This window comes from Physeter macrocephalus, chromosome 8 (genome assembly GCF_002837175.3).
Source record: "Physeter macrocephalus isolate SW-GA chromosome 8, ASM283717v5, whole genome shotgun sequence".
Lineage (NCBI taxonomy): Eukaryota > Metazoa > Chordata > Mammalia > Artiodactyla > Physeteridae > Physeter > Physeter macrocephalus.
The window spans coordinates 122,009,693-122,022,690 of record NC_041221.1 but is presented as its reverse complement, the minus strand read 5'-3'; the positions used below and the strand labels follow the sequence as shown (position 1 = coordinate 122,022,690).

The window sequence follows — 12,998 nt, the reverse complement described above, 5'->3', positions numbered from 1 at the left end:
CTTCATACGGACTATGGCATTTCATTGTGATTTCTCGTTCTTCAGTGGCTATCTGGGGAAGGATCTCAGTGGGGACTTGGGTGTGGACAAGAATCACCTGGGAAACTTCCAAATCACACCTCCAAGCCAAACTGCATCCAGGGTTCTAACAAATGTTGTAAACAATTAGAGGGCCTTTTCAACTGCTTTTTGAGGTTGAAGTTATGATTGAAGGAGACCTAGAAAGTCAGCTGTATTTATAGGTGCAGTATTTCTTCCTGATCCTTTGAGGAGCCTTTTGTGACTTTCTTGATGTGGTTTAAGGGTCATGAAACTGTTAAGTGTTCGCTCACCGAGGGCTAAGGACCAGTGTGCACACTGAAGGCAAGGCAAAGTCAAAAGGAGAAAAATGGGTATTAAAGAAATAAAAAGAGGGAAGAAGCATTGGGTTTGCTGCCAGAACACAGATGTCATGAAAACCACTGCTAAATCTAAACCAAGATGGGAAAGGAATAGACTCCTATCAACATGGTCATCACTGGACACATAGATTCGGGCAAGTCTACCACTGCTGGCCCTCCGACCTAGAAATATGGTGGGATTGACAAAAGAACCATCAAAAAATTTGAGAAGGAGTCTGCTGAGATGGGAAAGGCGGTCTGGGTCTTGGATAAACTGTAAGCTGAAGGTGAGCTTGGTGTCACCATTGATAGCTCCCTATGGAAATTCAAAACCAGCAAGTATTTTGTGACCATCACTGATGCCCCAAGACACAGAGATTTTATCAAAAACATGATTTCAGGCACATCTCCTGCTGACTGTGCTGTCCTGATTGTTGTTCCTGGTGTTGGTGAATTTGAAGCAGGGATCTTCAAGAACGGGCAGACCGTCAGCATACCCTTCTGGCTTCCACACTGAGCGTGAAACAACGAATTGTTGGTGTTAACAAAATGGATCCCACTGAGCTACTCTGTGGCCAGAAGTGATACAAGGAAATCATAAAAGAAGTCAGCACCTACATTAAGAAAATGGACTCAACCCCGACACAGTAGCATTTGTGCCAATTGCAGGTTGGAATGGTGACAGCACGCTGGAGCCAAGTGCTAACATGCCGTGGTTCCAGGGATGGAAAGTCACCTGTGAACATGGCAATGCCAGTGGAACCATGCTGCTTGAGGCTTGGGATCGCATCCTGCCACCAGCTCGTCCAACTGACAAGCCCTTGCCTCTGCCCCTCCAGGACATCTACAAAATTGGTAGTATTGGCACTGTCCCTGGCGGCCGAGTGGAGACTGGTGTTCTCACCCCTAGCATGCTGGTCATCTTTGCTCCAGGCAACTGAAATAAATAAAGTCTGTTGAAACGCACCATGAAGCTTCGAGTGAAGCTTTTCCTGGGGACAGTGTGAGCGTCAGTGTCAAGAACGTGTCTGTCAAAGATGTTCATCATGGGCAGTGTGACTGGTGGGATAGCAAAAATGACCCACCAGTGGAAGCAGCTGGCTTCATGGCTTGGGTGATGATCCTGAACCGTATCCAGGCCAAATCAGGGCTGGCTACCCACCTGCGCTGAATTGTCACACAGCTCACAATGCTTGCAAGTTTGCTGAGCTGACAGAGAAGATTGATTGTTGTTTGGGGCCCAAATTCTTGCCGTCCGGTGATGGTGCTGAGTTGATGTGGTTCCTGACAAGCCCACCTGTGTTGATAGCTTCTCTGCCTATCCGCCTCTGGGCCCTTTTGCTGTTTGTGAGGTAGGAGACAATGGGTTGCCACAGGTGTCATCAGAGCAGTGGACAAGAAGGTGGCTGGAGCTGGTACAGTCACCAAGTCTGCCGGGAAGACTCAGAAGACTAAATGAATATTATCCCTAATACCTGCCAACCTGCTCTTAATCGTGGTAGAAGAACAGTCTCAGAATGGGTGGTCTGAATTGGCCATTTAAGTTTAATAGTAAAAGACTAGTTAGTGATAATAATGCGTCGTAAAACCTTCAGGAGGAAAGGAGAATGTTTTGTGAACCATTTGCTTTTGTGTGTGTGTAAGGTATTCGTTTTAAAAAATCAGTACTTTTTCATTGAAACAACTTGACCAAAAATCTGTCACAGAATTTTGAAAACCATTAAAAGAAAGTTTAATGAGAAAAAAAAAAAGTGGGGAGTGAAGACTAAGATGAAGAGAATGGAAACAAGGAAGAGAGGAATGAGCTGGGGCAGAGGCGGCGGGGGTGCCTCCCGATAGATCTACGTTGTTAATAAAAACACCATTGCAAAGTCACGTGCACGTGGAGTACAGGTAAAAAGAAGTTTGATTTCCAAAGCTCTGCTGCTTTATAGATTTCCCACCTCCACTGGAAATCTAACATGGTCACAGTTTTGAGGAATTTATCAGGGAGTATGCTAATTCTATTATAATACATGAAATATACACTGTTCTTGCAATGTTACACTTTGGGGTGTTTTTTTCCCCTCTCTTCCATGCTCCCCACCCTACACAAAAATTGAAAATAAAGAAAATCATTGATTGAATGCCTAAATTGAAGTTTTTTCTGTTTTAATTTATTTTTTAAAACCCAATACTGTATTGTAATATACTGGACTAAAGGAGATATAGTTATTTCTAGTTCTGAAAGGAGAATTTGTGAAAATGCCATTTCAGGACTTTAGCTCAGCAACTAATATGAAATGTGAAAGAGAAAGAAGACATGAAATGTGGACAACTTCATGGTGGTTCTAGGAAGACTAAGAATCACCAGAGGGGCTTCCCTGGTGGCGCAGTGGTTGAGAATCCGCCTGCCAATGCAGGGGACACGGGTTCGTGCCCCGGTCCGGGAAGATCCCGCATGCCGCGGAGCGGCTGGGCCCGTGAGCCATGGCCGCTGAGCCTATGCGTCCGGAGCCTGTGCTCCGCAACGGGAGAGGCCACAACAGTGAGAGGCCCGCGTACCACCACCAAAAGAAAAAAAAAAAGAATCACCAGAGATTGAGAGTTTAGATGGAGGAAAGATGGCTTAGGGTCAGGGCACACTAGACTTTCTATTTAGTAAAGCTTTATAACCTCCCAAGATATTATCCTGGAGTAACTCTTAAAATTCGATGAAACTAGGTAACTCTCACACAGAGGTCAGCTCAAAATGGGGGGCAGTATTATCTTGACTAAATCCTTTGGGAACTGTGGATACCAGGTAGGAAGGAAGGCCCGTGGGTTTTTGACATGACATAGTGCAGCTGGGCCAGCAGACTCCCAGCTGGCAGGGAGATCAGTGTGTTTGGATGAGGCAAAAAAGGTTAAACCAACCAGCACCATGAAACAAATGAAAGAATGCTACTTGAGCCTCTCTGAAGTCAAAGTTTCATATAAAGTGTTTGGTCCTACAGACTAGTTTCTTTCTTTTCATTGTTTTAACCTAAGGGATCAAGAAAAATAAATCAATGTCAGATTAAAAAAAAAAAAGAAAACTGCTGGTAGCTCCATATGATATATTAAAAATGAAAATACTCCTTTGCTTGTGGGGAGAAGAGAAAGCCAATAAAATTTAGAGACGCTTCCTTCTAATAGTACACATTGTTTAAAAGGAACTTTAGAGCTATTACTCCTCTTGTGATCTTCCCCGAAAGCTACAGAGGTGAGCAAAATCTACCCATATTGCACTGCTTTCTATCTGTCATGTTTTAAATAGCATCATACACACACCTTCCAAGTTCTGAAAAGCCCATTCAGTGTTTTATATAAAAGCAAGTTACCAGAAATGGGCAGAGAGCACACTCCTAAATATAGCAACATAATTACTGTCATGTAAATTATCTCCTCTCTGTAGCGTTAGAACAATGAGATAAAAGGTTTATCTTGACAAAGTTTGAATAAGTAGAGGTGGAATTGATTCACAATCTCCATAACTGCTCCATCCACAGTCAGTGGGAGGGGGAAAAGAGAGCTCCTTTAATTTCACTATCAGCACGTCCTTCCTGTTCATTTGCATTTGGGGAGTTTTTCCACAGTGCATTCATTTGCTAGTGAGATAACGAGTCCCTGCATGATCAGTTAAGAGAGGGATAGAATTACTAATGATGAAAAGAGGCAGCACAAGGGCAAGAAAGCAAAGCAGCCCTTCCTTTTCTTGCCTAATCTGGATGGATCTGAATTTCAACCATCTCATTTTTTTTTTTTTTCTAGTGGTGATGGTGGGGCTGTTTTCCAAAGCTGGGTTCAGACATTGCAAATTGAGTTCTACACATTCTTTTTTTTTTTTTTTAAGTGCCATTCAAAGAAGGAATGTGATGTCATTGTGCTGACTGGCTGTTCTATTCTGGCTGTTTGTATGTACTTGTCAGGTAATAAATTGAGGGCAATTTAAATCAACTGTCACTCAATAAGCATCAGCTGTTTTCCAGGTACTATGGAAATAATCAACAACACAAAGGTCTTGTCCTTTAAAAAAGAATTCTAAATAGAAAGAAAACTTTGATTCACAGAAATGTTTAAATTAATGATTAGAGTAATGCGGTGTTACTAGTAGCAGAGCCATCGGAAGATCAAAGATAGAAATATAGTTTAAATGGAAGGAGTGGAGGTGATGTCTTATCCCGTGCTCTCTTTAGGTAAGTGTAGGGTTTACCCAGAGTGCTCAGTGGACAACAGTTCAATACTCCCTAGGACAAGTCAAAGTTAGGAAGCCAGCAGTGGGCGTTGGAGCTGGGAAGCAGAACAGTGAATTTGGAGTTCAGCAGTCTCTGGCCTGCAAACTAGACAATTACCCTGGCCCTTGATTTTCTTTATTGCAAGCTTCCAAATGTCTCCAGAATAGGAAAACTGTGTCCTTTTAGAAAAAAATGTGAGAAAGCAACAGCATGATGATCAGCATTTCGGTGATATAGATAATGTAGAGACCAAGTTCAAACACCCTTACATAATGAAAAGGGTGTAGTAAGACACAATGAGAAAAGATGATTTTGCTTTAACATACCTAGGAAGCTTTTTTTAAAGGTAGCTTGGAAGCATGAAGCACTCAGTTGGCTGACCTGACTGGGTGAGGCTTAGCTTCCTTTCATCTATTGCCTGCTGCCCTTTGGGTCGAGTACTTACTTCCCTGGGATAAAGGAAGGCTCCAGAGTGAGTAAAAACGTGCCAAATTTGAAGTTACACTGCTCTAGGTCACCCAGAAACACTGCAACTGTGAGTTGGCTACTAATCCACTCTTGTTTCCCTATGCCAGCCCATGGTGGTTAAGCTTGTTTGGTATTGAAATCCGCCAGACTGAAGAATGACACCCTGGGCCTTGTCACCCACAGAAAGCAAAAGGAACTATGAAATAATCAGTCTCATAAAGGAAATAGTGTTTCTTTAGTGGAACATTGCTGTCCACTAAACAGTGGTTACAAAGGAAATGTAGCTCCTATAATGAGGGACTTTTTTCCAAGGCTATTTGTCCAAAGGTGAGAGTGTCATAGCAATAATCCTAAAAATGAGAGTGGAATTATGAAGGAATCTTTTGCAACTCTGCACCCCCATATTCTAAATGTATTCATTTCCCAAAACTATCAGAACATATCCTAAATTAAGATTAACGTGCAAACCAAAGCAGCATTGTACCACCATTTTTCAACCACAAACCCCCATCCCACTGATGGGCTGAGCTAGGGCAATGACAGAGGAGATAGAGAAGGGAATGGAGGAAAACTGGCAAAGATGGATTGAATATGGGCAGGAGGGACAGTGATGGAAAATTATGTATCAGAGCTAATCCCTAAATTTCTGTATGGAATGATGGTGTTTTTATTGAAATAGCGACTCTGCGGGAAGATGAGGATTGGAGGAGAAAGACCATCATGGGGAAGAATTAGAAAAGAGAACCTCCTGAAAACAGAGAAATAGGGACAACAGATAGAACCAGGACTCGGAGGAGACAGTTAGGAACCAACTCGGTGTATAGGTCGAAGGATTAACTTTAGAAAGAGGAAAGAGGGACACTCTTCCTCTAAACAAGGAAACATCTTGCTCTAAGCTAGGAAACTCCTTCCTTTAAACTAGGGAACTAATATTTATTGATGGCTTTGCATGTACCTAGCATGAGACTTTGGCACTTCTCATATGTTAGGATGCTGTTAAAAAAGAGCAGGCTATTGTATGACAGCCTTTATTCTCCCTGTGTCTACAGGACAAGGACCCTGGCTATGATTTAAAAAGATAGAGGTCAGATTAAAAAGGTGGATACATTTGAGGGTATGCATTAGGGAAGGTGAAAGGAAAATGACTAGGGATAAAAAAGGAATGCCAAGTAGTACTGAGAGCTGGATATACATAGGTCAAGGTCTTAATTTTTTTTAGACAAACCAAGTGTCATGTGGATATAATCCAGGGTCACAAATTGCTTTCTTCATTCTTAAAATGGTTATATCCTTTAAAAGCTAGGCTGAGAAGAACAGAGAAAATCAAAGTCCCTAGCATATGTCTGAGCCAGTGCTTGCAAGTATGGAGGGTTCTTAATCCATGCCCTTCCCAGGTCAATAGGTTAAACACAAGCCTATGTTACATGGGTTCAGATTCCCTGCAGTGTTCCCAAGGGTTTAATCCTACAGATTAGCAACACTGGGAGACAGGATTCTTGCCTAACTCTGTGAACTCTCTTCACAGGTGTTTTGTGAATCTCTGAGAGGTGTGGTGCAAATGAATAAAAGGAATCTAGTCAAATTTCCTGGAAATGTTCCATATTCTAGCAAAAATAGTTACAGTAAATTCTCTTATAACACCCAGTTGAGGGGACTTCCCTGGTGGTCCAGTGGTTAAGACTGCACGCTTCCACTGCAGGGATACAGGTTTGATCCCTGTTTGGGAAACTAAGATCCCTCATGCCGTGCAGCGCAGCCAAAAACCAACCAAACAAAACAACAACAACAACATAAAAAGAAACACCCAGTTGAACAAGTAGCCTCATTCAATTTAACAAACATCTGCTAGGCACCCCTAGGTGTGAAGCACAGTGCTAAGCACTGGGAGGGGGGCAGGTACTATGAGGATGATGATGATGATGATGATGGTAAGGTTACTTTATGGGGGAGGGGCTTACTGTGCACCAAATACTGTTCTAAGCTCCCTATGTACATCCATCTGAGTAAATGCTTATAACAGTCTTAGGAGGGTGGGTCTAATCCCCGCAGTACAGAATTGGAAACTAAGGTATGTTGGTCACTCTCTGCCTCCCTGAGGCTCAAGGTAATTAAAGTCAAGCCTTGAGGAAAGACCACCTGTCTTTCCCTTGCTTCTTCCACTCTCACTTTAAAATTATTAGCGGGGAAGTTGAACTCAGAAGTTACCAGGGAAATAAAGTGGACTTTTACATCAAGTCTAGATGTTGAGAAAATCGACCAATTCTTTATTGTCGTATCATATTAAATCATATCATATCAGATGTTCTTGATTGTCATAAAGATATATTTAGAAGTGTGACAAACAGCCTTGAAAAAAATTGTCTTTTGATGGTTGATTGTATTAGTTAATGGATAACTGAAGCCAGCTAGAGGCAGCCATATACACCAGACAATCAATCTTTTTTTTTAAACCTTAAAATGTGACAGAAGTGTGAGTGCTTCTAATGAGAACATGGAAGTGATTGTGTAAAAAAAAGCATGTTTGAAAGCATTCTAATATGATAATTCATATTTTATTTGAGTCTCTTCTAATTAAAAAAAAGAAGAAATTATGTCTATTGGGAAATATCCAGAAACATTGTATATTTATGTCCTAAGATAGTTTTAGGAGCTTCTCTATTATCAAGATTTTTAAGAATCATTTTCATAATGGAACCATACCTTCATTAAAACATACATGGATCATTCCATTTAATTTCTTTTAACCCCACCAAAAACACATCACCTACCATTTGCAGCCTCAAGAGTATATTCAAATTTGTTAAACCATCTTTAGAGAAAAGCTTGTAGATTTTTCAAGTGTTTATGCTTAGTTTATTCACATTATTTAAATTGTGACATAACCAGTGTTACTTTGCTGCCACTACCTTGGAAATGTTTAAGCATTATTATAACTTAGCTCCACATTCCAGTTTTATCTCTAAAATTAATGCTTTAAGGGTCAATTTATGCCTGTCAACAAGTAGTGATCAGAGATGTGAGCTGGCTCATAATCCAGAGGTACTAGGTTACAATGTGTTACCATGGAAACTGTGTTTTATTGCATCTTCTCTTCTTGATTTAAGGCATTTGACAATCACAGCAACTGTTTGCCAGTCTTCCCACATCATAAAAAATTCAAAAACACAAACAACCAATAGGGAAAAAAAAAAGAAAAGGAAAGAAGTGGGGGTGGGGATCCTCTACTGTTCTTGGACCTCACCAGAAACATGAAAAAGAAATGACAGACTTATATTTAACATGGACCTTTTGTGAATAGTTTATCTCTCAGAAAGTGCAGGAGTGTTGGAAAATTCAATCAGTGGTTAGTCATCGAATGGACCTGTCTGCCTGTGGTTCATTTTGTTTATTGCATCATATATCTTTTATGATCACTGGGACTTTAGCCTGAAACAGCATTTTCTTTAACAAGAGCCATGTTTCCGTTAACTTTGTTTATTGCATCTGAAACATTACTCCTTGAAATCATGGTACATTTTCTATCGAGCAAAGGTCTGCAACAGACTCTTGCATGAATGTGTTTATTCAGAATCTAGAATTAAAAAAAAAAAAAGGTCCAGTTCATGTAAAATTAATCACTTTGCCAGTGTTCAGCTGAGGTCATTGCCACATTCCTAGCAGTATTAAGGCAAGTCAAGATTAATTACGTACATTAAACCTTAGACGGGAAGCACGTGAAAGGGATCTCAAATTAGACATTTCTTAAAAGACAGAGAAATGACTGTGGCGAAATGGGCTAACTCTGCAGCAGTTTGACTTTACAGTGTGCTTGCTTTTACTACATGGGGTCAATACTGTCTCTGTGAATCTGTAGGCATCCTTCCTATCTCCGTAAGTTTATAGGTCAAACTTAAGGGCTTTCTGAGCATTCAAAATGAAGATTCATTCACTAAACAATTTTTTAGTACATGCTAACCACCAGGTACAGGCTAGGAACTGTCCACGCAAAGATGAAACAGACATGGTCCTCCATTTCCCGCTCCCTCCAAGAACTGCATGATCCACCCAGGGAGACGGGTACCAGATGTGCACAATCTGAGCAGAGTTTTGTGGGAGTACAGAGGAAGGAATGATTCATTGTGATGGGAAGTCAGAAAAGACTTTACTGACATTAACTTTACAGGGGTAGAAAGGTGAGCAAAGCAGTCCAGGCGGAGACCTAGGGAGTGTTCCCAAACTAATTAGTGATTTGATAGGACTGGAGCTGAAGGCTTTTGTGCAAGAGCTGAAGGCAGCAGCAGAAGATGAGATTGTATAGTAAGTTAGAGCCAGACTGCAAAATCTCTGAACATGTACTTTATCCTAAAAGCAATGAGAAGTCTTTGAAGAATTTTAAGTAGGAAAATTTAAAGAACCAGATTAAGTTAGAAACTGAATACAACTTGGGGTGAGGGCAAGTTGGATGGCAGTTTCATTGGTAAGAAACTAGAATCATTGTCTTCAAAAAGGAGGAGAATTCAGTCATCCATGAAAGTGATAACAGCTTACGTTTGGCGGTAGAATGGAGAGAGACATATATTATGGAACCAGATGTGATAAGAATATTTACCTGAGTTCCTGAACCAGATGCGATAAGAATATTCACCTGAGTTCCTGAAGGGAGCCAAGGATAGATGAAGTAGAAAAAAGAATCCAAGGTGGTGCCAAGGGATCTAGCTGGGTTGAATATGCAGATGGTAATGCCACTAACCAAAGCATCCGAGGTCGTGGGAACATTCAAATGGTGATTTCTATTAGGATGTTGGACATACTACACGGCACTAATGAATGATGTTGGGACTGGATACACTGATTTGGGGACCATTAACTTATACCAGGTTAAGTCATCAGGGAAGATGAGAATGTTTAAGGGGAGAAGGTAGAAAAAGAAGGAAAGGCAGTCTAGGGAAGAGTTTCTGGGGGAGAAAGTATTTCTCAGTTGTGTGATAGTTTTCATGTTGAGAAAAAAAATTAGAGGCTTGAGGAATTTTTATGTTTTTCTCTATCTAAATAAATAGTAAACTTGGTACACAGAATAATAATGTCTAAGAGAGAAAATTTAAGAACAAATATTTGATTAAAAATATTTTACCACTGGTTGCATATATATATATATATATATAAAATGCAATCTGTATTTAAGATGCTAGTGGGCTCATATTTGGAAAGAAATGTTTCATATGAGAGGCTTACATTATTTTGAACCATTGCAGCTTTAAATGTTCATAATATGCATATTTAAATATGTTCTTACATTGTATGTGACAGATTTACATACTTCCCATGTCACCATCATACACTTCCATTAAAGATTTGTTTATTTTTAAAAATACGTTTTATATTCCCATAAAAAGGAGAAATTAATCGTAAAAATTCACACCAAGTTAGTGTTTATAGTCTAACTACTACTCTCACAAAAAAGCATTAGAGTCGGTGTCTGTCTTGCCCGTGTTGAATAAGGAGAGAAGGCCTAGGTAAGAGTTTAGTTTTTGCTCATGGAGTTTTGTATTTCAAGGACTAAATTTTCCTAACAACATAGATACAGCAAATATGAAATACAAAAATGTTGCCTTCTAATAGAGGAAAGGGTTGAAATCGTATTCATCTATGCTTGGCCTCACCTTTATTAATATTGAAAATTTAAGAATTCGTTATCATCCAGTATCAAGAAATAATTGGAAAAATCAGTACTACATGTAGAATTCAGGAACACCATTTTGGGGAGGTGTACGCCTTCTAACTAGTTTTCATTCATATAATCATTCATTCATTTAGCAAGAACTTACTGAGCAGCCATTATGTTCCAGACTCTACTAGTAGACATAGGATGCTAATACAGTCCTTGCATTCAAGAAATTAATACTCTTGGCAAAAAGGTGAGATAGATTCTCAGATTGCTGTTGTGATTGGCTATGCCAGCTGGGCTCTGTACAACTCCAGAAGGAGCCATCCTTTATAGGCTATAGTGTACCCCTGAGTGATCCCAACCCCAGCTTAAGCCAGTGGGCACCTGCATCTCCCTGGTCACAGTGATTAGCTCAGAGATAGGCATGCAGTGATTAGCTCAGAGATAGGCATGTGACCCAGTCACAGCCAGTGAGATGTGAAGAGGTGTTTGCTGGAACTTCTAGTAAAGTGAAGTTCCCTTTCTCTTACTGAGAGCTCCCCAAAGGAGACTATTTTCTGCTGGATGATGTAGTGTGAGATATAAGGAATTGCTTCAGGTGTTTTGCCAGTGGGAGCTATGAGCCTGGAGTTACTGAGTTCCATCCTGTGGAGCCTGAAGAAGGAAGCGATATGGTGGGCAGGACAGGGGGAGGGAGTACCTGGGTCCTTAGTGACGTCATGGGAGCAGTGGATCAAGCCTCTTAAAAGGCCAGGACTAAGTCAGTTGCATAAGCCCATACGTGCCCTTGTTTTTTGTTGTTTGTTGTGGTTTTTGTTTTCATTTTTGTTTCTTGCATAAACCAGATTGAGTGGGTTTTCTTGTTACAGTTACAAGAATCTTGACATAGTCACCAGTACTGTTACCTCTGGTATAATATGTAACTTTTATGCCTATTCAGACAATCTAGTGGCCATGTTCTTCCACATGTGTATTCCAGTTTAGGGTAACGTGGACCCCAGTGCAGTCAATGAGAGGATGGATAAAGTTCAACCTCTTTGAGAGCTTGACCTCTAAGCTCAGAGATGGAGCCAACTGCTTTCCAATCCATCAATTCTCATTCAACCTGATATGGAGATGATGACAAAGAGAATGAATATTAAAAAAAAAAGGAGTATTGAACATTCAAAGCTAATCTTCCAAGCTGACTTGACACTATCTTCCTAGATTCGGAGGCTTTTTGTTTATTATATCCTCAGTGACACATAGGAAAGTGCTTAGCATTTATGCAAAGCTTAACAAAGATTTGCTTAAATTTTTTTATGCGTTTTTACTGTGGTAAAATATACATTATTTACCATTTTAATAACCATTTTTAACTGTAGCATTTAGTGACATTAAGTACATTCACAGTGTTATGCAAACATCACCACTATCTATTTTCAGAAATTTTCCATCATCCCCCAAAGAAACTCTGTACCCATTAAACAATAACTCTCCCTCCTCCCTGCAGCCCCTGTAACCTCTATTCTACTTTGTTTCTATGAGTTTGACATTTTAGGTACTTCGTATAAGTAGAATCATGCAATAGTTGTACTTTTGTGTCTTATTTCACTTAACATAATATTTTCAAGGTTCATCCATGTTGTAGCATAAAGATTTGCTTTCAAATATGTTCCTCTCCCTTTCCCCTAAGAGTGTTTATTTTCTGCTATTCAAAAAATAATATGTAAATATTGGGTTAATCTTTTTAAAAATTAGACCATACTCAGGAACTGACACATATTTTGGACCCAGAAGGAACCAGGCAGTGTACTAAGCATATAACAGACATTACATTATCCAGTGCTCACAATCATAACAGTTGTGTTACTTCCAAAGACCCACAGTCGCAACATCACATGATATTGTAGCCAGGATATGATCTCAGTTCACTCTGACCCAGAGACCATGCTTTTCCCATTTCTCCAATGTTCCATGGAATTCAAATCAGATAATGATCTAACTATAAGCCTATTTCTAGTTTTTTAATATCTTTAACATTTCCAGGATAATAGATTTATCTTTCTAGTTAGGTTTTATTTGTGCTGATAGAAAAACTAGTTCACACTAGTGGGGTTTACTGAAATCTTTGGCATGAGGTTACCCTCCAGAAACCTACTGAGAGGTAGATAGTCTCATCCAAGGACTCAAGCCTTCTGTGTCCAACCCAGGGTTCACTACACACCCAGTACACACATACTCAGCTTGCTGTTTGTCTGAATGCCTACTGTTCTTTGCACATGCTAGCCC

The 12,998-nt window shown here is 40.1% G+C and overlaps 1 pseudogene; it reads left to right on the top strand.

Annotated features, from left to right (window-relative positions):
- The first annotated feature begins 480 nt into the window (after nt 1–480).
- LOC102976307 (elongation factor 1-alpha 1-like) lies at nt 481–1,839 on the top strand (annotated as a pseudogene).
- Nucleotides 1,840–12,998: the final 11,159 nt, after the last annotated feature.